The following is a 23,722-nucleotide window of genomic DNA, read 5'->3' on the forward strand; positions in this document are numbered from 1 at the left end:
AAAGATAGTTTCTGCCCAGTTTCGAATTGGGGACCTTTCGCGTGTTAGGCGATCGTGATAACCACTACACTACAGAAACTGACTATCGTGGAGCCTATCACTATCTAGTCTGGAAGTACAAATGACACTTGCTTTTCTTAGAAATATAATTTTTTCTAAACTTTTTTTTCCTATTTTCTAATAATTTTGACGCTATTTTTCCACTTTGCATTTCAGGAGGACACATTCACTTATTATCAATTCTGATCATTGTATTTACTAAAAAATCTTTTTTTAATGTATTTCTGACCAATTTTGAAGGGGGACCTTATGCATATTGGGTAAATGTGAATGACTCTACACTACAGGTATTTCATGAATGCAACACCATCCAATATGCATGGTAGAAGGGAAATTGACTTTTGATATTCTGCAATATGATTTTTTTGCTTGCTTTTTCATTGAGCAATGCAACAGTAGATAGTTATCAAAATATAAATTATTAAATTCAAAGTGTTTAGGTAACAAAATATGTTTCTGCCCAGTTTCGAACTGGGGACCTTTCGCGTGTGAGGCGAACGTGATAACCACTACACTACAGAAACTACATGGAAACAGCATCTCCCGCCATCCAATAAAAAATGATCTTTGACATACATACATGCTGCGTACAAACCACATCTTATATTTGAATGTATGTGGATTCATTGCTACTATGCTACCAGGCTCAGACTGACACACATGCTGCGTACAAACCACATCTTATATTTGAATGTATGTGGATTCATTGCTACTATGCTACCAGGCTCAGACTGACACACATGCTGCGTACAAACCACATCTTATATTTGAATGTATGTGGATTCATTGCTACTATGCTACCAGGCTCAGACTGACACACATGCTGCGTACAAACCACATCTTATATTTGAATGTATGTGGATTCATTGCTACTATGCTACCAGGCTCAGACTGACACACATGCTGCGTACAAACCACATCTTATATTTGAATGTATGTGGATTCATTGCTACTATGCTACCAGGCTCAGACTGACACACATGCTGCGTACAAACCACATCTTATATTTGAATGTATGTGGATTCATTGCTACTATGCTACCAGGCTCAGACTGACACACATGCTGCGTACAAACCACATCTTATATTTGAATGTATGTGGATTCATTGCTACTATGCTACCAGGCTCAGACTGACACACATGCTGCGTACAAACCACATCTTATATTTGAATGTATGTGGATTCATTGCTACTATGCTACCAGGCTCAGACTGACACACATGCTGCGTACAAACCACATCTTATATTTGAATGTATGTGGATTCATTGCTACTATGCTACCAGGCTCAGACTGACACACATGCTGCGTACAAACCACATCTTATATTTGAATGTATGTGGATTCATTGCTACTATGCTACCAGGCTCAGACTGACACACATGCTGCGTACAAACCACATCTTATATTTGAATGTATGTGATGTTTTTCTTGTAATTTCCTATGTATGTGATTGAATTTATTGTGAATAGCTAGAGTAGTTTTAGTCTGTTGACCCACCCTGTGCAATTTGTTTGATGATCAATTAGCATTTCAATCAGGTGACCAAATGTTCAGAGGTAGGCCTGTTCCTAATCAGAGACAGTATTTCCTCAGAGACAGTTAAGGGGTCAGCTTGCTGGAATTTTTTAAGTGTGGAATTAATAAGTGTGTTATCCGAACAGTTAAAAAAAACAGTTGAACAAACATTGAAAAACATCAAGAAAAGGTAACTTACTTTAACAACTTACTCTACCTCCACTTAACCCATAATACACAAACAACCTCAGCATGCTCATCACACTACTGTGTCTAATTTCAATTCATGGAATTCTCACCAAATTTAACACATTCTACACTCACCCTGAAACTCACCCCTCTGTACACATTACAGCTTCTATTCTCCACTCCCCTCTTCTAAACACTCATGAGATTTATACTTTCCTCTCTGCAAGTACTTTGACAAACGCAATTGGCCACCAGTACAAACACTCGCAAACATCCACCAAGATTTATCTCACTCTTCTGCTTTTATTAGCTGGTGACATATCACCAAATCCAGGCCCCAGCTACCTTTCCCTCTCACACTCTGCTGTCTCAAAACAACATAGAAATCCATCTAACCTCATAAATATCACGTGTCTCCCATCCCCCTCCAAATCAGTAAAATGTGCCTTATTGAATGCACGCTCTGTTTGTAACAAATTAACATCCATCCATGACCTCTTCATATCTCACAACTTTAATCTGCTGGCTATAACAGAAACATGGCTCACACAATCAGACACTGCCTCCCCTGCAGCACTGTCACATGGTGGTTTCCACTTCTCACACACATCTAGGCCTAATAGTAAAGGTGGTGGGGTCGGAATCTTACTGTCACAGTTTTTCACATACACTGTTCTACCTCAGGTTCCATCACTCGCATTCACCTCATTTGAAGTTCACTCTATCAGGATTTTCACCCCCTTCTCTCTGCGTGTTGCAGCTATCTATCGCCCTCCTGGGCAACCTAAACAACAATTTCTAGAAGATTTCTCTGCCTGGCTCCCACACTTCTTATCCTCTGACATCTCCACCATCATTATGGGTGATTTCAATATAGCTCTTGACAGTCCACAATCTGTTCATGCATCCAAACTCCTCTCTCTAACCTCCTCTCTTGGCCTAACCCAATGGTCCGACTCCTCTACTCACCATGAGGGCCACTGCCTTGATCTTGTGTTCACCAGGCTCTGCTCAGTTTCCGAATTCAATAACACTCCTTTCCCTCTCTCTGATCACAACCTGATCACCTTCACAATCTCTTCTATTACTTTAAATTCTAGGACACTAAAACCAAGCAAGCCTCCTCTAACCCGCAGAAATACTAACAATATACATTTTCAACAACTTTCCACTTCTCTGCAACAACTGCTCTCACCAATCTCTACATTTACTACACCTGACACTGCTGTATCACACCTGCACCAGACCCTAGAGAGTGCCCTTGATGAAGTGGCTCCAGCTACCCATCACACTCCACGTAGGCTTAGATGCCAACCATGGCACTCAAAATCAACAAGACACCTACAAAAACTGTCACGTAAAGTAGAACGTCAGTGGCGGAAATCTCAGAATCCAAGTGACTTTCTCACATATAAGACTACCTACCACTCCTATCGTCAGGCCCTGGACACTGCCAAACAAACATATTTCCAATCTCTCATCTCTTATCATGCCAACAACCCCAAGCGACTTTTTAATACATTTAAATCACTTCTTTACCCTCCCTCACCTCCCCCACTAGCTACTATCCGTGCACAAGAACTTGCTTCCTACTTCAAAGATAAGATTGATAAAATCCGAGATGAAATGGTATGCTCTAACTCAGCCAGTGACCTGCTCAATCCCCTACCTGAACCCTCTGGAACTTTCTCTTCATTTGATCCCACAAGTGAAGATGAAGTATCAACACTCTTTTCTTCCTCCTACTCCACTACCTCTCCTCTTGATCCTATACCCTCACAGGTCAGTAAAACTTTGTCTCCTGTGCTTATCCCAACCTTAACTAAAATCTGTAATCTCTCTCTCTCTACTGGTATCTTTCCCTCTCTGTTTAAACATGCAGTCATTACTCCCATTCTAAAAAAACACAACTCTGACCCAAACACACTCTCTAACTACCGTCCCATTTCTCAGCTACCCAGTCCCTCCAAGCTACTTGAGAGGCTTGCCTACACTCGCCTTACACACTTTCTTAACTCGCACAACTTATTGGATCCACTTCAGTCAGGCTTTCGTGCTCAACACTCCACAGAGACGGCACTGACCAAAGTAGTAAATGATCTGGTCACTGCTAGATCAAAAGGCCATTACACACTACTTATTCTTCTAGATCTCTCTGCTGCTTTTGACACTGTTGACCACTCTCTTCTCATACAAACACTACAATCCCTAGGTCTTCAGGACACAGCCCTTTCTTGGTTCTCATCCTACCTATCTAATCGCTCTTTCAGTGTTCACTTCTCTGATTCTACCTCCTCTTCTCTACCTCTATCAGTTGGAGTACCGCAAGGCTCAGTCTTAGGTCCTCTGCTTTTCTCAATCTATACCTCCTCTCTTGGTAAACTAATCAGCTCCTTTGGATTTCAGTATCATTTGTATGCTGATGATACTCAAATCTACCTATCCTCCCCAGATTTGTCACCACCAGTATTGGCTCGTGTCACTGGATGCCTGTCTGCCATTTCATCCTGGATGTCATCTCGCCACCTCAAACTCAACATTTCCAAAACCGAATTAATTATTTTCCCACCAGCTAAGAGTAGTTACCAACCTGATATCTCTATAACTGTTGACAATGCAACTATCCACCCCACCCCACAAGCTCGTTGCCTAGGTGTCACCCTTGACTCTGAACTGTCCTTTGTTCCACACATTCAATCTGTCTCTAAATCATGTTACATGCACCTTAAAAACATATCCAAAATACGCCCTTATCTTACACAAGACACTGCAAAAACTCTAATACATGCACTCATCATCTCCCGCATTGATTATTGTAATAGTCTCTTTACTGGTCTTCCCAAACATAGGCTATCACCACTTCAATCCATTTTAAATGCAGCTGCGAGGCTAATCTTCCTCGCCAGACGTTCTTCATCTGCTGATCCGCTCTGTCAGTCCCTCCATTGGTTACCGGTATTCTACCGTGTCAAATATAAAATACTTTTACTTACATACAAGGCTATTAACCAAACTGCACCATCATACATCTCCTCACTCATCTCAAAATATCCCCCTACCAGACCTCTCCGCTCTGCACAAGATCTGCGTCTCTCATCCACATGTATTACCTGTTCCCACTCAAAATTACAGGACTTTACCCGGGCTTCACCCACTCTGTGGAATGCACTCCCACGCACAATAAGACTCTCCTCTAGTCTCCAAACCTTTAAACGTTCTCTGAAAACTCATCTCTTCAGACAAGCCTACCAAATTTCAGACCCACACACATAACCTTCACAGCTTCCCTTTCAAGTTACATCCCCTCTGTACAGTCCACATAAACTCACATTTTGTCTTCCAACATTGCTGGGTGATCATATCATATACAACCCATTAAGAACCTAGCAACCTGGGGAACCATTATGTGACAGGTAGCATCTATCCTTGTGTATCAATGCCTATTTCCCTATAGATTGTAAGCTTGCGAGCAGGGCCTTCCTACCTCTGTCTGTCTGTCTGTCTGTCTGTCTTTGCCCAGTTTTGTTCTATAATTGTTGTTCTAATTGTAAAGCGCAACGGAATATGCTGCGCTATATAAGAAACTGCTAATAAATAAATAATAAATAAATAATACATTATGGCATTCTGAAATAAACTTTTTATATGATTGCATTTTTATTTGGCATTTCAACCAAAAATCCCTTGTTTTAAAATTCTAAAGATAACAGCATATTTCTGCCCAGTTTCGAACTGGGGACCTTTTGTGTTTTAGGCGAATGTGATAACCACTACAATACAGAAACTGACTTTTGAAGATCTCATCACTATCGAGTCGGGAAGTACCATTGGCAAACCGTTTTCTTAGAATTTTTTTTTCTAAACTTATTTTTCTGTTTTCTAATAATTTCTATGCTATTTTTTCCACTTTGCATTTCAAGAGGACACATTCACTTATTAATAGTTCTGATCATTGTATTTAATAAAAAAAAATATTTTTAATGTATTTCTGACCAATTTTGAAGGGGAACCTTATGCATATTGGCTAAATGTGAATAATACTACACTACAGGTACCTCATGAATGCAACACCATCCAATATGCATGGTAGAAGGGAAATTGACTTTTGATATTCTGCAATATGATTTTTTTGCTTGCTTTTTCATTGAGCAATGCAACAGTATATAGTTATCAAAATATAAATTATTGAATTCAAAGTGTTTAGGTAACAAAATATGTTTCTGCCAATTTCGAACTGGGGACCTTTCACGTGTGAGGCAAACATGAAATCACTACACTACAGATACTACATGAAAAATTTGCGACCATCATCCAATAAAAAATTATCTTTGACATTCAGTATGGCATGCTAAAATAAACTTTTTATCTGATTGTATTTTTATTGAGCATTTTACCCAAAAATTCATTGTTTTAAAATTCTAAAGCTAAAAGATTGTTTCTGCCCAGTTTCGAACTGGGGACCTTTCACGTGTTAGGCGAACGTGATAACCACTACACTACAGAAACTGACTCTCGCGGATCCCATCACTATCTAGTCTGGAAGTACAAATGACACATGCTTTTCTTAGAAATATAATTTTTTCTAAACTTTTTTTCCTATTTTCTAATAATTTTGACGCTATTTTTCCACTTTGCATTTCAAGAGGACACATTCACTTATTATCAATTCTGATCATTGTATTTACTAAAAAATCTTTTTTTAATATATTTCGGACCAATTTTGAAGGGGGACCTTATGCATATTGGGTAAATGTGAATAACTCTACACTACAGGTATTTCATGAATGCAACACCATCCAATATGCATGGTAGAAGGGAAATTGACTTTTGATATTCTGCAATATGATTTTTGCTTGCTTTTTCATTGAGCAATGCAACAGTAGATAGTTATCAAAATATAAATTATTGAATTCAAAGTGTTTAGGTAACAAAAAAATGTTTCTGCCCAGTTTCGAACTGGGGACCTTTCGCATGTGAGGCGAACGTGATAACCACTATACTACAGAAACTACATGGAAACAGCATCTCCCGCCATCCAATAAAAAATGATCTTTGACACATTATGGCATTCTGAAATAAACTTTTTATATGATTGCATTTAGTTGGCATTTCAACCAAAAATCCCTTGTTTTAAAATTCTAAACATAACAGCATATTTCTGCCCAGTTTCGAACTGGGGACCTTTTGTGTTTTAGGCGAATGTGATAACCACTACAATACAGAAAATGACTTTTGAAGATCTCATCACTATCGAGTTGGGAAGTGCCATTGGCAAACCGTTTTCTTAGAAAATTCTAAACTTATTTTTCTATTTTCTAATAATTTCTATGCTATTTTTTCCACTTTGCATTTCAAGAGGACACATTCACTTATTAATAGTTCTGATCATTGTATTTAATAAAAAAATCTATTTTTAGGTAACAAAATATGTTTCTGCCAATTTCGAACTGGGGACCTTTCACATGTGAGGCAAACATGAAATCACTACACTACAGATACTACATGAAAAATTTGTGACCACCATCCAATAAAAAATTCTAAAGCTGAAAGATTGTTTCTGCCCAGTTTCGAACTGGGGACCTTTCGCGTGTTAGGTGAACGTGATAACCACTACACTAAAGAAACTGACTCTCGTGGATCCCATCACTATCTAGTCTGGAAGTACAAATGACACATGCTTTTCTTAGAAATATAATTTTTTCTAAACTTTTTTTCCTATTTTCTAATAATTTTGACGCTATTTTTCCACTTTGCATTTCAAGAGGACACATTCACTTATTATCAATTCTGATCATTGTATTTACTAAAAAAATATTTTTTTATGTATTTCTGACCAATTTTGAAGGCGGACCGTATGCATATTGGGTAAATGTGAATAACTCTACGCTACAGGTATTTCATGAATGCAACACCATCCAATATGCATGGTAGAAGGGAAATTTACTTTTGATATTCTGCAATATGATTTTTGCTTGCTTTTTCATTGAGCAATGCAACAGTAGATAGTTATCAAAATTTAAATGATTGAATTCAAAGTGTTTAGGTAACAAAATAAGTTTCTGCCCAGTTTCGAACTGGGGACCTTTCGCATGTGAGGCGAACGTGATAACCACTACACTACAGAAACTACATGGAAACAGCATCTCCCGCCATCCAATAAAAAATGATCTTTGACATACATTATGGCATTCTGAAATAAACTTTTTATATGATTGCTTTTTTATTTGGCATTTCAACCAAAAATCCCTTGTTTTAAAATTCTAAAGATAACAGCATATTTCTGCCCAGTTTCGAACTGGGGACCTTTTGTGTTTTAGGCGAATGTGATAACCACTACAATACAGAAACTGACTTTTGAAGATCTCATCACTATCGAGTCGGGAAGTACCATTGGCAAACCGTTTTCTTAGAATTTTTTTTTCTAAACTTATTTTTCTATTTTCTAATAATTTCTATGCTATTTTTTCCACTTTGCATTTCAAGAGGACACATTCACTTATTAATAGTTCTGATCATTGTATTTAATAAAAAAATCTATTTTTAGGTAACAAAATATGTTTCTGCCAATTTCGAACTGGGGACCTTTCACATGTGAGGCAAACATGAAATCACTACACTACAGATACTACATGAAAAATTTGTGACCACCATCCTATAAAAAATTTTAAAGCTGAAAGATTGTTTCTGCCCAGTTTCGAACTGGGGACCTTTCGCGTGTTAGGTGAACGTGATAACCACTACACTAAAGAAACTGACTCTCGTGGATCCCATCACTATCTAGTCTGGAAGTACAAATGACACATGCTTTTCTTAGAAATATAATTTTTTCTAAACTTTTTTTCCTATTTTCTAATAATTTTGACGCTATTTTTCCACTTTGCATTTCAAGAGGACACATTCACTTATTATCAATTCTGATCATTGTATTTACTAAAAAAATATTTTTTTTATGTATTTCTGACCAATTTTGAAGGGGGACCGTATGCATATTGGGTAAATGTGAATAACTCTACGCTACAGGTATTTCATGAATGCAACACCATCCAATATGCATGGTAGAAGGGAAATTTACTTTTGATATTCTGCAATATGATTTTTGCTTGCTTTTTCATTGAGCAATGCAACAGTAGATAGTTATCAAAATATAAATGATTGAATTCAAAGTGTTTAGGTAACAAAATAAGTTTCTGCCCAGTTTCGAACTGGGGACCTTTCGCATGGGAGGCGAACGTGATAACCACTACACTACAGGAATTACATGGGAACAGAATCTACCGCCATCCAGTAAAAAAATATCTTTGACATACATTATGGCATTCTGAAATAAACTTTTTATATGATTGCATTTTTATTTGGCATTTCAACCAAAAATCCCTTGTTTTAAAATTCTAAAGATAACAGCATATTTTTGCCCAGTTTCGAACTGGGGACCTTTTGTGTTTTAGGCGCATGTGATAACCACTACAATACAGAAACTGACTTTTGAAGATCTCATCACTATGGAGGCGGGAAGTACCATTGGCAAACCGTTTTCTTAGAATTTTTTTTCTAAACTTATTTTTCTATTTTCTAATAATTTCTATGCTATTTTTTCCACTTTGCATTTCAAGAGGACACATTCACTTATTAATAGTTCTGATCATTGTATTTAAAAAAAAAAATCTATTTTTAATGTATTTATGACCAATTTTGAAGGGGAACCTTATGCATATTGGCTAAATGTGAATAATACTACACTACAGGTACCTCATGAATGCAACACCATCCAATATGCATGGTAGAAGGGAAATTGACTTTTGATATTCTGCAATATGATTTTTTTGCTTGCTTTTTCATTGAGCAATGCAACAGTATATAGTTACCAAAATATAAATTATTGAATTCAAAGTGTTTAGGTAACAAAATATGTTTCTGCCAATTTCGAACTGGGGACCTTTCACATGTGAGGCAAACATGAAATCACTACACTACAGATACATGAAAAATTTGCGACCATCATCCAATAAGAAATAATCTTTGACATTCAGTATGGCATGCTAAAATAAACTTTTTATCTGATTGTATTTTTATTGAGCATTTTTCCCAAAAATTCATTGTTTTAAAATTCTAAAGCTAAAAGATTGTTTCTGCCCAGTTTCAAATTGGGGATCTTTCGCGTGTTAGGCGAATGTGATAACCACTACACTACAGAAACTGACTATCGTGGATCCCATCACTATCTAGTCTGGAAGTACAAATGACACATGCTTTTCTTAGAAATATAATTTTTTCTAAACTTTTTTTCCTATTTTCTAATAATTTTGACGCTATTTTTCCACTTTGCATTTCAAGAGGACACATTCACTTATTATCAATTCTGATCATTGTATTTACTAAAAAAATATTTTTTTTATGTATTTCTGACCAATTTTGAAGGGGGACCGTATGCATATTGGGTAAATGTGAATAACTCTACACTACAGGTATTTCATGAATGCAACACCATCCAATATGCATGGTAGAAGGGAAATTTACTTTTGATATTCTGCAATATGATTTTTGCTTGCTTTTTCATTGAGCAATGCAACAGTAGATAGTTATCAAAATATAAATGAATGAATTCAAAGTGTTTAGGTAACAAAATAAGTTTCTGCCCAGTTTCGAACTGGGGACCTTTCGCGTGTGAGGCGAACGTGATAACCACTACACTACAGGAATTACATGGAAACAGAATCTACCGCCATCCAGTAAAAAATTATCTTTGACATACATTATGGCATTCTGAAATAAACTTTTTATATGATTGCATTTTTATTTGGCATTTCAACCAAAAATCCCTTGTTTTAAAATTCTAAAGATAACAGCATATTTTTGCCCAGTTTCGAACTGGGGACCTTTTGTGTTTTAGGCGCATGTAATAACCACTACAATACAGAAACTGACTTTTGAAGATCTCATCACTATGGAGTCGGGAAGTACCATTGGCAAACCGTTTTCTTAGAGGTTTTTTTTCTAAACTTGATTTTCTATTTTCTAATAATTTCTATGCTATTTTTTTCACTTTGCATTTCAAGAGGACACATTCACTTATTAATAGTTCTGATCATTGTATTTAAAAAAAAATCTATTGTTAATGTATTTATGACCAATTTTGAAGGGGAATCTTATGCATATTGGCTAAATGTGAATAATACTACACTACAGGTACTTCATGATTGCAACACTATCTAATATGCATGGTAGACGGGAAATTGACTTTTGATATTCTGCAATATGATTTTTTTGCTTGCTTTTTCATTGAGCAATGCAACAGTATATAGTTACCAAAATATAAATTATTGAATTCAAAGTGTTTAGGTAACAAAATATGTTTCTGCCAATTTCGAACTGGGGACCTTTCGCGTTTGAGGCAAACATGAAATCACTACGCTACAAATACTACATGAAAAATTTGCAACCATCATCCAATAAGAAATGATCTTTGACATTCAGTATGGCATGCTAAAATAAACTTTTTATCTGATTGTATTTTTATTGAGCATTTTACCCAAAAATTCATTGTTTTAAAATTCTAAAGTTAAAAGATAGTTTCTGCCCAGTTTCGAATTGGGGACCTTTCGCGTGTTAGGCGAACGTGATAACCACTACACTACAGACACTGACTATCGTGGAGCCTATCACTATCTAGTCTGGAAGTACAAATGACACTTGCTTTTCTTAGAAATATAATTTTTTCTAAACTTTTTTTTCCTATTTTCTAATAATTTTGACGCTATTTTTCCACTTTGCATTTCAGGAGGACACATTCACTTATTATCAATTCTGATCATTGTATTTACTAAAAAATCTTTTTTTAATGTATTTCTGACCAATTTTGAAGGGGGACCTTATGCATATTGGGTAAATGTGAATAACTCTACACTACAGGTATTTCATGAATGCAACACCATCCAATATGCATGGTAGAAGGGAAATTGACTTTTGATATTCTGCAATATGATTTTTTTGCTTGCTTTTTCATTGAGCAATGCAACAGTAGATAGTTATCAAAATATAAATTATTAAATTCAAAGTGTTTAGGTAACAAAATATGTTTCTGCCCAGTTTCGAACTGGGGACCTTTCGCATGTGAGGCGAACGTGATAACCACTACACTACAGAAACTACATGGAAACAGCATCTCCCGCCCTCCAATAAAAAATGATCTTTGACATACATTATGGCATTCTGAAATAAACTTTTTATATGATTGCATTTTTATTTGGCATTTCAACCAAAAATCCCTTGTTTTAAAATTCTAAAGATAACAGCATATTTCTGCCCATTTTCGAACTGGGGACCTTTTGTGTTTTAGGCGAATGTGATAACCACTACAATACAGAAACTTACTTTTGAAGATCTCATCACTATCGAGTCGGGAAGTACCATTGGCAAACCGTTTTCTTAGAATTTTTTTTTCTAAACTTATTTCTTCTACGCTACTTCATGGCAGCCATAACTACTGGGATTGTATCCCTATTCCTAACTTTAGACAGGGAGTTTTCTTAATCCACTAGGGCCCACCCACTATGGGTATATAATCGCACTCCACCCCTTCCTCCTTAGTCTTTTTTCCTGTCTCCTAGCTTGGCAGGAGGAGTTCCTGTATTATTTTTTCTATTTAAATAATTTTATTTTTCAGGGCTTACCTCAGGTTGTTCCTAGCTGATACGTCTCCTGGTAGCCGTGCTAGAAGAGGGTGGCTCCCTGGGTGTTTGGCTAGGTGTGCTAAGGGGCGGTCAAGTAAGTCCCCACATGTCCAGCTTAAGGTGTCCTCCTGTCAGCTCTTTGCTGTGGGTCCCCCTCTTGCCGTTTTCCGCTGCTATGGCCGCTGCTCTGCTGTGTGTATGGGGCCTTTCAGTGAGGAGTACCTCTTCTGAAGGGCATCTGTGCAGTTTCCTGCCGGAGGTCCGTCTGCTGAAGGGGATGTACGCGACTTCCTCCGGAAGGTCCTGGCACTGAAGGGAAAGTGCGGCGGTGGGCGGAAGTGCTGGGGGGATGCAGTAAAGGCTGGCTGGCGGAAGTGCTGTTGGCACCCGTCCCAGCTGATTATGGGGGGCGGGCTGCACGGACGCCATAGCCTTTTATAAGGCATAGAAATTTGAATTAATGGCGCTGCACACAGGAGTTAGGAAGCTCCTATAATTGCTGGGCTGGTTTTCTAAGCTTACCAGCAGAATGGAAAGAGAGCCTTCTCCCCAAAAGCCGGTCAGTGCCCTAAAGAGGTAAGTCCTCATAGAGGGCTGGTTGTTATTTATTATTTATTGTTTATTGTTTATTCTGTTACCATGTGGTAGTTTAGGATAGGTTGTAAGGTGTTTTATTTTGTTGTTTTAGTGTGTCTCCACCTAAGAAGAGGTTATGTAAGAAAAGGCATAAGGACATGCAGTGTGCAGCTTGTGACAAAATCTTTTCAGCTGCTGAAAATGTTAAATTCTGTGAGGAATGTATACAGAGTGAATCTCAGGAGACTGTGCAGTCCAGGCAAATAAGAGATTTAATGAGATGGATGAAGGAGTCTTTTGTTACCAAAGAGCAGCTCTCGGAATTCCAAGGGAATAAAAGGGCTAGGTCTTTTGATAGAATTGATTTAGTGGATGAGTCAGGTTCTCAGGATTTTGCTTATGATGATTATCTGGCTGCTTCTAGTGCTGAGTCGGTGGACGAGCAGGAAGAAGAGAGAAAGTTTAATTTGGAGCTGGTGGATAGTCTTCTGAAAGATATCTTTAAGACTATGAATTATAGAATGCCTGAAGAGGAATGTAATGATGAGGATATTCTGTTCTGTGATAAAACCAAAAAGAACAGGGTCTTTCCAGTCCATAAAGCATTAAAAGATGTTGTGAGTAAGGAGTGGAAAAGCATTGATAAAAAGCTGGGTAATACTAAAAGGCTTGATCGTATGTTCCCAGTGGAAGATGAGCAGTTTACTAATTGGTGTGCAATCCCTAAAGTTGATGCTGCAGTCGCAGAGATGGTATCAAAAACCACCATTTTGTTAGAAGATGGCGCAGTCTTAAAAGATGGTATGGATAAACGCATGGAGAGTGCGTTAAAGAAATTGCATATGTCCTCAGCAATATCACTAAAATCCAGTGTGGCAGTAGCATCTGTTGCTAGAGCGTTGAGAGTCTGGGGGTCAGTATTGGCGACTGATATAGAAGGAGGTGTTTCGAGGCAGTATCTGCAAAGAAGTCTGGCCGTAATGTTCAAAGGGATCGAGTATCTCTGTGAGGCCTCGTTAGATGCTCTGGATTTTGCTGCAAAGTCTATGGCAGCAGGTGTGATGGCAAGAAGAGCTTTGTGGCTGCGTTCTTGGTCGGCAGATATGCACTCCAAGAATAGGTTGGTGTCCCTGCCATATGAAGGGTCTTTGCTGTTTGGAAATAAATTAGAAGCCATAATACAGAAAATGTCAGGAGGAAAATCTGCAAAACTTCCTCAGGACAGGAGGAATAGATTTCCAATACCGTACTCTAAACAGCAGTTTAAGGAGGCAAGAGGATATCGACCAGGTCGTTTTTATTCAGGAAGGTACTCCTCAGGTAACAATAGGCAGTCCTTTCGGCAGGCCTACAGGAGAGGTGGTCGAAGGGCATGACTGTCACAAGGTTCCGGTATCTTTTCCAGTGGGTGGCAGACTTCAGGAGTTTGCCGGCTGTTGGATAGAGTCTATTCAGGATACGTGGGTAATAGATGTCGTATCCCAGGCATACCGGATAGAATTCTCAAAAATTCCCGTGTTGGACAAATTTCTAGTTTCAGAGACACCAACTACAAATCTGGAGTTAAAAGCTATGAAAGACAGTTTAAGGAAACTGATCGAAGCGAAAGCTGTAGAGACTGTTCCGTTTTTGGAAAGAAACAGAGGTTTCTATTCGAGACTGTTTCTGGTGAGAAAACCTTCCGGCGAGTTCAGAACCATCTTAGATCTCAGACAGCTCAACGAGTATATAGAAACAATAAAGTTTCGTATGGAGACCCTAAAGTCTATCCTGTTAGGGGTGAGAGAGAGAGACTTTTTGGCTTCGGTAGACCTAAAGGACGCTTACTTCCACGTTCCAATTTGCAGGCAGCACAGGAAATATCTAAGGCTTTGTGTCCTCGGCAAACACTTTCAGTTCACTTGCCTTCCTTTTGGCCTAAAGTCATCTCTAAGGGTGTTCACCAAAGTTCTGATGTCGCTCATTGCTGTGATCAGAGGTCAAAAAGTAGCAATATGGTCATACCTGGACGACTTGCTGGTGTGCGGAGAGTCGATAGAGAAAGTGGACAAAGCATTAAGTGTGGTGCTACAAATTCTACAAGAACATGGCTGGCTCATAAACTGGGGAAAAAGCAGATTAACGCCAAAGCAAAGAATACAGTTTCTGGGGGTACAGGTAGATACCCTCGATTATATGATAGGTCTTTCAGAGGAGAGGTGTCTAAAGCTTCAAGATCTGGCTACCCTCATAAAGGGATGCAACAGTGTGACGATTCGTCAGGGGATGCGTCTCTTGGGGATGATGGCGTCCTCCATAGATGTAGTCCCTTGGGCGAGGTGGAGGATGAGAGATCTTCAGTTGGACATCCTGAGTTATATTCGGAAGGGATATTCTCTGAATTACCGTATAAAACTAGGCCGGAAAGCGAAAGAATCTTTGACCTGGTGGACGGACGAACGGCTGGTCAGCAGAAGGACGTCTCTGTCGAACCATCAGGCTATGGTTCTGACAACGGATGCGAGTACAACAGGTTGGGGTGCTCATCTGTTGCACAGAAATTGTCAGGGCACATGGAGCGAAGAGGAAGCACGTTTGTCTTCGAATCACAGGGAGATGAGAGCGGTGTGGAATGCCATACAGCAGTTTCAAGAACAACTTCAGGGAAAGCATCTCAAGGTTTTTTCAGACAACGTTTCCGTAGTGGCGTATCTCAATCGTCAAGGAGGCACCAGGAGTCCAGTGTTGATGGAGGAAGTGTCAAAGATAATGAAATGGGCGGAGTGCCATCTCAAAACTCTAGTAGCTCTACATGTTCCAGGAGTAAACAATGTGGTGGCAGACTTCCTCAGTCGACAGGAGGTATTACCAGGAGAGTGGGAGCTGGACGATGTAGTTTTTCAACAGATCGTACAACAGTTCGGAAGGCCTCAGGTAGATTTGATGGCCACACACGTCAATGCAAAAGTACCACTCTTTTTCTCCCGATATCATCTCCCAGGAACAGGGGAAGTGGATGCTTTCTCTCTTCCTTGGACGTTCGGACTGGCGTATGTGTTTCCCCCGTTTCCGATGATTCCAAGGACTCTCAGGAAGATCTGGGAGGACAAGGCACAAGTAATAATAATTCTTCCCTACTGGCCGAAGAGGGGTTGGTTTCCTTCAGTGCTCAGGATGGCAGTGCAGGGTCCTTTGAGGTTGCAGTTGAAGAAGGAGTTGCTGCATCAGCCATTGTTGCATCCGAATCTGCAACGGCTTCATTTGACGGCGTGGAAATTGAGCGGCAGCTATTAAGAAATAGAGGTCTGTCCGGGCAGGTCCTCGATTTGCTTATCCAGGCAAGGAAGAAAGTATCCTCTAGTGTTTACTATAGGGTCTGGAAAAAATTCATCTCTTGGTCTGGATCAAGATTTAATCCATTAAAAGCAGAAACTTCTCAAGTTTTGCAATTCCTGTTTGAAGGTTTTGAGAAAGGATTGGCAGTGTCCACTATTAAGGTTCAGATATCGGCTCTGAGTATTCTGTTGGATCGGAGATTGTCTGAGGAAGACTTGGTCAAGAAGTTTTGTCAGGCAATTAAAAGAATAAGACCTCGAGTTAGGCCAACTCTTGCTCCTTGGGACTTAAATTTAGTTCTCAATTCTTTGATGCTGCCTCCGTTTGAGCCTCTGCAGGATATTTCGCTGAAGTTCTTAACTTGGAAAGTTGTGTTTCTGGTAGCCATCACAACGGCCAGAAGAGTTAGCGAATTACAGGCTCTGTGGTCGGAAGAACCTTATCTTAATTTTTTCCCAGATAAAATTGTTCTGAGAACCAATCCAGATTTTTTGCCAAAAGTTGTGTCGGAGTTTCACCTCAGTCAGGACATCGTGTTGCCATCTTTCTATCCGGATCCGCAGAATGAGGAGGAAGAAGCAATGCATAAGTTAGATCTGATAAGGGCAGTTTCGATCTATATGGAAAGAGTTAAACAGTTCCGTAACACAAAACATCTGTTCGTGCTACACTCTGGTGTGAAGAAAGGTGAAAGGCCTACAAAGCAGACCATTTCCAGATGGATTACAGAGCTTTTGACATTTGTATATGAAAGAAGTGGTCGCAGAGTTCCAGAAGGTTTAAAGGCACACTCTACTAGGGCCATGGCAACTTCTTGGGCTAAGAAGGGTCGCGTGTCGGCGAAAGACATTTGCACAGCAGCCACGTGGTCTTCGATGCATACATTCTCTACTCATTATGCTTTAGATATTGTTGACACCCACTTTGGGAAGCAGGTCCTTCAAGGGGCTTTGCAATAAATAAGTATTATTTTCAGCATCAAAGCAAGGCTTCCTGTGTATTATATTGCCCTCCCTATACGAGCGTTGGTATATCCCAGTAGTTATGGCTGCCATGAAGTAGCGTAGAAGAAAGAAGCAAATTATACTTACCGATAATTTCATTTCTTCGAGATACTTCATGGCAGCCTACAAAATCCCTCCCTTATTGGGTTTCTCAGAGAGGCTTGTCATAGGAGACACTCAAAAGACTATGGAGGAAGGGGTGGAGTGCGATTATATACCCATAGTGGGTGGGCCCTAGTGGATTAAGAAAACTCCCTGTCTAAAGTTAGGAATAGGGATACAATCCCAGTAGTTATGGCTGCCATGAAGTATCTCGAAGAAATGAAATTATCGGTAAGTATAATTTGCTTCTTTTTCTATTTTCTAATAATTTCTATGCTATTTTTTCCACTTTGCATTTCAAGAGGACACATTCACTTATTAATAGTTCTGATCATTGTATTTAATAAAAAAATCTATTTTTAATGTATTTCAGACCAATTTTGAAGGGGAACCTTATGCATATTGGCTAAATGTGAATAATACTACACTACAGGTACCTCATGAATGCAACACCATCCAATATGCATGGTAGAAGGGAAATTGACTTTTGATATTCTGCAATATGATTTTTTTGCTTGCTTTTTCATTGAGCAATGCAACAGTATATAGTTATCAAAATATAAATTATTGAATTCAAAGTGTTTAGGTAACAAAATATGTTTCTGCCAATTTCGAACTGGGGACCTTTCACGTGTGAGGCAAACATGAAATCACTACACTACAGATACTACATGAAAAATTTGCGACCATCATCCAATAAAAAATTATCTTTGACATTCAGTATGGCATGCTAAAATAAACTTTTTATCTGATTGTATTTTTATTGAGCATTTTACCCAAAAATTCATTGTTTTAAAATTCTAAAGCTAAAAGATTGTTTCTGCCCAGTTTCGAACTGGGGACCTTTCACGTGTTAGGCGAACGTGATAACCACTACACTACAGAAACTGACTCTCGCGGATCCCATCACTATCTAGTCTGGAAGTACAAATGACACATGCTTTTCTTAGAAATATAATTTTTTCTAAACTTTTTTTCCTATTTTCTAATAATTTTGACGCTATTTTTCCACTTTGCATTTCAAGAGGACACATTCACTTATTATCAATTCTGATCATTGTATTTACTAAAAAATCTTTTTTTAATATATTTCGGACCAATTTTGAAGGGGGACCTTATGCATATTGGGTAAATGTGAATAACTCTACACTACAGGTATTTCATGAATGCAACACCATCCAATATGCATGGTAGAAGGGAAATTGACTTTTGATATTCTGCAATATGATTTTTGCTTGCTTTTTCATTGAGCAATGCAACAGTAGATAGTTATCAAAATATAAATTATTGAATTCAAAGTGTTTAGGTAACAAAAAAATGTTTCTGCCCAGTTTCGAACTGGGGACCTTTCGCATGTGAGGCGAACGTGATAACCACTATACTACAGAAACTACATGGAAACAGCATCTCCCGCCATCCAATAAAAAATGATCTTTGACATACATTATGGCATTCTGAAATAAACTTTTTATATGATTGCATTTTTATTTGGCATTTCAACCAAAAATCCCTTGTTTTAAAATTCTAAACATAACAGCATATTTCTGCCCAGTTTCGAACTGGGGACCTTTTGTGTTTTAGGCGAATGTGATAACCACTACAATACAGAAAATGACTTTTGAAGATCTCATCACTATCGAGTTGGGAAGTGCCATTGGCAAACCGTTTTCTTAGAAAATTCTAAACTTATTTTTCTATTTTCTAATAATTTCTATGCTATTTTTTCCACTTTGCATTTCAAGAGGACACATTCACTTATTAATAGTTCTGATCATTGTATTTAATAAAAAAATCTATTTTTAGGTAACAAAATATGTTTCTGCCAATTTCGAACTGGGGACCTTTCACATGTGAGGCAAACATGAAATCACTACACTACAGATACTACATGAAAAATTTGTGACCACCATCCAATAAAAAATTCTAAAGCTGAAAGATTGTTTCTGCCCAGTTTCGAACTGGGGACCTTTCGCGTGTTAGGTGAACGTGATAACCACTACACTAAAGAAACTGACTCTCGTGGATCCCATCACTATCTAGTCTGGAAGTACAAATGACACATGCTTTTCTTAGAAATATAATTTTTTCTAAACTTTTTTTCCTATTTTCTAATAATTTTGACGCTATTTTTCCACTTTGCATTTCAAGAGGACACATTCACTTATTATCAATTCTGATCATTGTATTTACTAAAAAAATATTTTTTTATGTATTTCTGACCAATTTTGAAGGCGGACCGTATGCATATTGGGTAAATGTGAATAACTCTACGCTACAGGTATTTCATGAATGCAACACCATCCAATATGCATGGTAGAAGGGAAATTTACTTTTGATATTCTGCAATATGATTTTTGCTTGCTTTTTCATTGAGCAATGCAACAGTAGATAGTTATCAAAATTTAAATGATTGAATTCAAAGTGTTTAGGTAACAAAATAAGTTTCTGCCCAGTTTCGAACTGGGGACCTTTCGCATGTGAGGCGAACGTGATAACCACTACACTACAGAAACTACATGGAAACAGCATCTCCCGCCATCCAATAAAAAATGATCTTTGACATACATTATGGCATTCTGAAATAAACTTTTTATATGATTGCTTTTTTATTTGGCATTTCAACCAAAAATCCCTTGTTTTAAAATTCTAAAGATAACAGCATATTTCTGCCCAGTTTCGAACTGGGGACCTTTTGTGTTTTAGGCGAATGTGATAACCACTACAATACAGAAACTGACTTTTGAAGATCTCATCACTATCGAGTCGGGAAGTACCATTGGCAAACCGTTTTCTTAGAATTTTTTTTTCTAAACTTATTTTTCTATTTTCTAATAATTTCTATGCTATTTTTTCCACTTTGCATTTCAAGAGGACACATTCACTTATTAATAGTTCTGATCATTGTATTTAATAAAAAAATCTATTTTTAGGTAACAAAATATGTTTCTGCCAATTTCGAACTGGGGACCTTTCACATGTGAGGCAAACATGAAATCACTACACTACAGATACTACATGAAAAATTTGTGACCACCATCCTATAAAAAATTCTAAAGCTGAAAGATTGTTTCTGCCCAGTTTCGAACTGGGGACCTTTCGCGTGTTAGGTGAACGTGATAACCACTACACTAAAGAAACTGACTCTCGTGGATCCCATCACTATCTAGTCTGGAAGTACAAATGACACATGCTTTTCTTAGAAATATAATTTTTTCTAAACTTTTTTTCCTATTTTCTAATAATTTTGACGCTATTTTTCCACTTTGCATTTCAAGAGGACACATTCACTTATTATCAATTCTGATCATTGTATTTACTAAAAAAATATTTTTTTTATGTATTTCTGACCAATTTTGAAGGGGGACCGTATGCATATTGGGTAAATGTGAATAACTCTACGCTACAGGTATTTCATGAATGCAACACCATCCAATATGCATGGTAGAAGGGAAATTTACTTTTGATATTCTGCAATATGATTTTTGCTTGCTTTTTCATTGAGCAATGCAACAGTAGATAGTTATCAAAATATAAATGATTGAATTCAAAGTGTTTAGGTAACAAAATAAGTTTCTGCCCAGTTTCGAACTGGGGACCTTTCGCATGTGAGGCGAACGTGATAACCACTACACTACAGGAATTACATGGGAACAGAATCTACCGCCATCCAGTAAAAAAATATCTTTGACATACATTATGGCATTCTGAAATAAACTTTTTATATGATTGCATTTTTATTTGGCATTTCAACCAAAAATCCCTTGTTTTAAAATTCTAAAGATAACAGCATATTTTTGCCCAGTTTCGAACTGGGGACCTTTTGTGTTTTAGGCGCATGTGATAACCACTACAATACAGAAACTGACTTTTGAAGATCTCATCACTATGGAGGCGGGAAGTACCATTGGCAAACCGTTTTCTTAGAATTTTTTTTCTAAACTTATTTTTCTATTTTCTAATAATTTCTATGCTATTTTTTCCACTTTGCATTTCAAGAGGACACATTCACTTATTAATAGTTCTGATCATTGTATTTAAAAAAAAAATCTATTTTTAATGTATTTATGACCAATTTTGAAGGGGAACCTTATGCATATTGGCTAAATGTGAATAATACTACACTACAGGTACCTCATGAATGCAACACCATCCAATATGCATGGTAGAAGGGAAATTGACTTTTGATATTCTGCAATATGATTTTTTTGCTTGCTTTTTCATTGAGCAATGCAACAGTATATAGTTACCAAAATATAAATTATTGAATTCAAAGTGTTTAGGTAACAAAATATGTTTCTGCCAATTTCGAACTGGGGACCTTTCACATGTGAGGCAAACATGAAATCACTACACTACAGATACTACATGAAAAATTTGCGACCATCATCCAATAAGAAATAATCTTTGACATTCAGTATGGCATGCTAAAATAAACTTTTTATCTGATTGTATTTTTATTGAGCATTTTTCCCAAAAATTCATTGTTTTAAAATTCTAAAGCTAAAAGATTGTTTCTGCCCAGTTTCAAATTGGGGATCTTTCGCGTGTTAGGCGAATGTGATAACCACTACACTACAGAAACTGACTATCGTGGATCCCATCACTATCTAGTCTGGAAGTACAAATGACACATGCTTTTCTTAGAAATATAATTTTTTCTAAACTTTTTTTCCTATTTTCTAATAATTTTGACGCTATTTTTCCACTTTGCATTTCAAGAGGACACATTCACTTATTATCAATTCTGATCATTGTATTTACTAAAAAAATATTTTTTTTATGTATTTCTGACCAATTTTGAAGGGGGACCGTATGCATATTGGGTAATTGTGAATAACTCTACACTACAGGTATTTCATGAATGCAACACCATCCAATATGCATGGTAGAAGGGAAATTTACTTTTGATATTCTGCAATATGATTTTTGCTTGCTTTTTCATTGAGCAATGCAACAGTAGATAGTTATCAAAATATAAATGAATGAATTCAAAGTGTTTAGGTAACAAAATAAGTTTCTGCCCAGTTTCGAACTGGGGACCTTTCGCGTGTGAGGCGAACGTGATAACCACTACAATACAGGAATTACATGGAAACAGAATCTACCGCCATCCAGTAAAAAATTATCTTTGACATACATTATGGCATTCTGAAATAAACTTTTTATATGATTGCATTTTTATTTGGCATTTCAACCAAAAATCCCTTGTTTTAAAATTCTAAAGATAACAGCATATTTTTGCCCAGTTTCGAACTGGGGACCTTTTGTGTTTTAGGCGCATGTAATAACCACTACAATACAGAAACTGACTTTTGAAGATCTCATCACTATGGAGTCGGGAAGTACCATTGGCAAACCGTTTTCTTAGAATTTTTTTTTCTAAACTTGATTTTCTATTTTCTAATAATTTCTATGCTATTTTTTTCACTTTGCATTTCAAGAGGACACATTCACTTATTAATAGTTCTGATCATTGTATTTAAAAAAAAATCTATTGTTAATGTATTTATGACCAATTTTGAAGGGGAATCTTATGCATATTGGCTAAATGTGAATAATACTACACTACAGGTACTTCATGATTGCAACACTATCTAATATGCATGGTAGACGGGAAATTGACTTTTGATATTCTGCAATATGATTTTTTTGCTTGCTTTTTCATTGAGCAATGCAACAGTATATAGTTACCAAAATATAAATTATTGAATTCAAAGTGTTTAGGTAACAAAATATGTTTCTGCCAATTTCGAACTGGGGACCTTTCGCGTTTGAGGCAAACATGAAATCACTACGCTACAAATACTACATGAAAAATTTGCAACCATCATCCAATAAGAAATGATCTTTGACATTCAGTATGGCATGCTAAAATAAACTTTTTATCTGATTGTATTTTTATTGAGCATTTTACCCAAAAATTCATTGTTTTAAAATTCTAAAGTTAAAAGATAGTTTCTGCCCAGTTTCGAATTGGGGACCTTTCGCGTGTTAGGCGAACGTGATAACCACTACACTACAGACACTGACTATCGTGGAGCCTATCACTATCTAGTCTGGAAGTACAAATGACACTTGCTTTTCTTAGAAATATAATTTTTTCTAAACTTTTTTTTCCTATTTTCTAATAATTTTGACGCTATTTTTCCACTTTGCATTTCAGGAGGACACATTCACTTATTATCAATTCTGATCATTGTATTTACTAAAAAATCTTTTTTTAATGTATTTCTGACCAATTTTGAAGGGGGACCTTATGCATATTGGGTAAATGTGAATAACTCTACACTACA

General features: G+C 37.3%; 19 non-coding genes across 19 annotated transcripts; all 19 read right to left on the reverse strand.

Annotated features, from left to right (window-relative positions):
* Positions 1-511: 511 nt before the first annotated feature.
* On the reverse strand, positions 512-584 carry TRNAV-CAC (transfer RNA valine (anticodon CAC)). Its single transcript has one exon. It is a non-coding gene; the product is annotated as a tRNA-Val (tRNA).
* A 5,614-nt stretch (positions 585-6,198) lies between these two features.
* Positions 6,199-6,271, reverse strand: TRNAV-AAC (transfer RNA valine (anticodon AAC)). Its single transcript has one exon. It is a non-coding gene; the product is annotated as a tRNA-Val (tRNA).
* A 430-nt stretch (positions 6,272-6,701) lies between these two features.
* TRNAV-CAC (transfer RNA valine (anticodon CAC)) lies at positions 6,702-6,774 on the reverse strand. The gene has a single exon. It is a non-coding gene; the product is annotated as a tRNA-Val (tRNA).
* A 543-nt stretch (positions 6,775-7,317) lies between these two features.
* TRNAV-AAC (transfer RNA valine (anticodon AAC)) lies at positions 7,318-7,390 on the reverse strand. The gene has a single exon. It is a non-coding gene; the product is annotated as a tRNA-Val (tRNA).
* Positions 7,391-7,819: 429 nt separating this feature from the next.
* TRNAV-CAC (transfer RNA valine (anticodon CAC)) lies at positions 7,820-7,892 on the reverse strand. The gene has a single exon. It is a non-coding gene; the product is annotated as a tRNA-Val (tRNA).
* Positions 7,893-8,444: 552 nt separating this feature from the next.
* Positions 8,445-8,517, reverse strand: TRNAV-AAC (transfer RNA valine (anticodon AAC)). The gene has a single exon. It is a non-coding gene; the product is annotated as a tRNA-Val (tRNA).
* A 430-nt stretch (positions 8,518-8,947) lies between these two features.
* TRNAG-CCC (transfer RNA glycine (anticodon CCC)) lies at positions 8,948-9,020 on the reverse strand. The gene has a single exon. It is a non-coding gene; the product is annotated as a tRNA-Gly (tRNA).
* An 866-nt stretch (positions 9,021-9,886) lies between these two features.
* TRNAV-AAC (transfer RNA valine (anticodon AAC)) lies at positions 9,887-9,959 on the reverse strand. Its single transcript has one exon. It is a non-coding gene; the product is annotated as a tRNA-Val (tRNA).
* A 430-nt stretch (positions 9,960-10,389) lies between these two features.
* On the reverse strand, positions 10,390-10,462 carry TRNAV-CAC (transfer RNA valine (anticodon CAC)). Its single transcript has one exon. It is a non-coding gene; the product is annotated as a tRNA-Val (tRNA).
* Positions 10,463-11,330: 868 nt separating this feature from the next.
* On the reverse strand, positions 11,331-11,403 carry TRNAV-AAC (transfer RNA valine (anticodon AAC)). The gene has a single exon. It is a non-coding gene; the product is annotated as a tRNA-Val (tRNA).
* A 432-nt stretch (positions 11,404-11,835) lies between these two features.
* On the reverse strand, positions 11,836-11,908 carry TRNAV-CAC (transfer RNA valine (anticodon CAC)). The gene has a single exon. It is a non-coding gene; the product is annotated as a tRNA-Val (tRNA).
* A 6,336-nt stretch (positions 11,909-18,244) lies between these two features.
* Positions 18,245-18,317, reverse strand: TRNAV-AAC (transfer RNA valine (anticodon AAC)). The gene has a single exon. It is a non-coding gene; the product is annotated as a tRNA-Val (tRNA).
* Positions 18,318-18,747: 430 nt separating this feature from the next.
* Positions 18,748-18,820, reverse strand: TRNAV-CAC (transfer RNA valine (anticodon CAC)). Its single transcript has one exon. It is a non-coding gene; the product is annotated as a tRNA-Val (tRNA).
* Positions 18,821-19,367: 547 nt separating this feature from the next.
* TRNAV-AAC (transfer RNA valine (anticodon AAC)) lies at positions 19,368-19,440 on the reverse strand. The gene has a single exon. It is a non-coding gene; the product is annotated as a tRNA-Val (tRNA).
* A 429-nt stretch (positions 19,441-19,869) lies between these two features.
* Positions 19,870-19,942, reverse strand: TRNAV-CAC (transfer RNA valine (anticodon CAC)). The gene has a single exon. It is a non-coding gene; the product is annotated as a tRNA-Val (tRNA).
* A 552-nt stretch (positions 19,943-20,494) lies between these two features.
* TRNAV-AAC (transfer RNA valine (anticodon AAC)) lies at positions 20,495-20,567 on the reverse strand. The gene has a single exon. It is a non-coding gene; the product is annotated as a tRNA-Val (tRNA).
* Positions 20,568-20,997: 430 nt separating this feature from the next.
* Positions 20,998-21,070, reverse strand: TRNAV-CAC (transfer RNA valine (anticodon CAC)). Its single transcript has one exon. It is a non-coding gene; the product is annotated as a tRNA-Val (tRNA).
* Positions 21,071-21,938: 868 nt separating this feature from the next.
* TRNAV-AAC (transfer RNA valine (anticodon AAC)) lies at positions 21,939-22,011 on the reverse strand. Its single transcript has one exon. It is a non-coding gene; the product is annotated as a tRNA-Val (tRNA).
* Positions 22,012-23,382: 1,371 nt separating this feature from the next.
* TRNAV-AAC (transfer RNA valine (anticodon AAC)) lies at positions 23,383-23,455 on the reverse strand. Its single transcript has one exon. It is a non-coding gene; the product is annotated as a tRNA-Val (tRNA).
* Positions 23,456-23,722: the final 267 nt, after the last annotated feature.

Source organism: Pseudophryne corroboree, chromosome 4, assembly GCF_028390025.1.
Source record: "Pseudophryne corroboree isolate aPseCor3 chromosome 4, aPseCor3.hap2, whole genome shotgun sequence".
Taxonomy (NCBI): Eukaryota; Metazoa; Chordata; class Amphibia; order Anura; family Myobatrachidae; genus Pseudophryne; species Pseudophryne corroboree.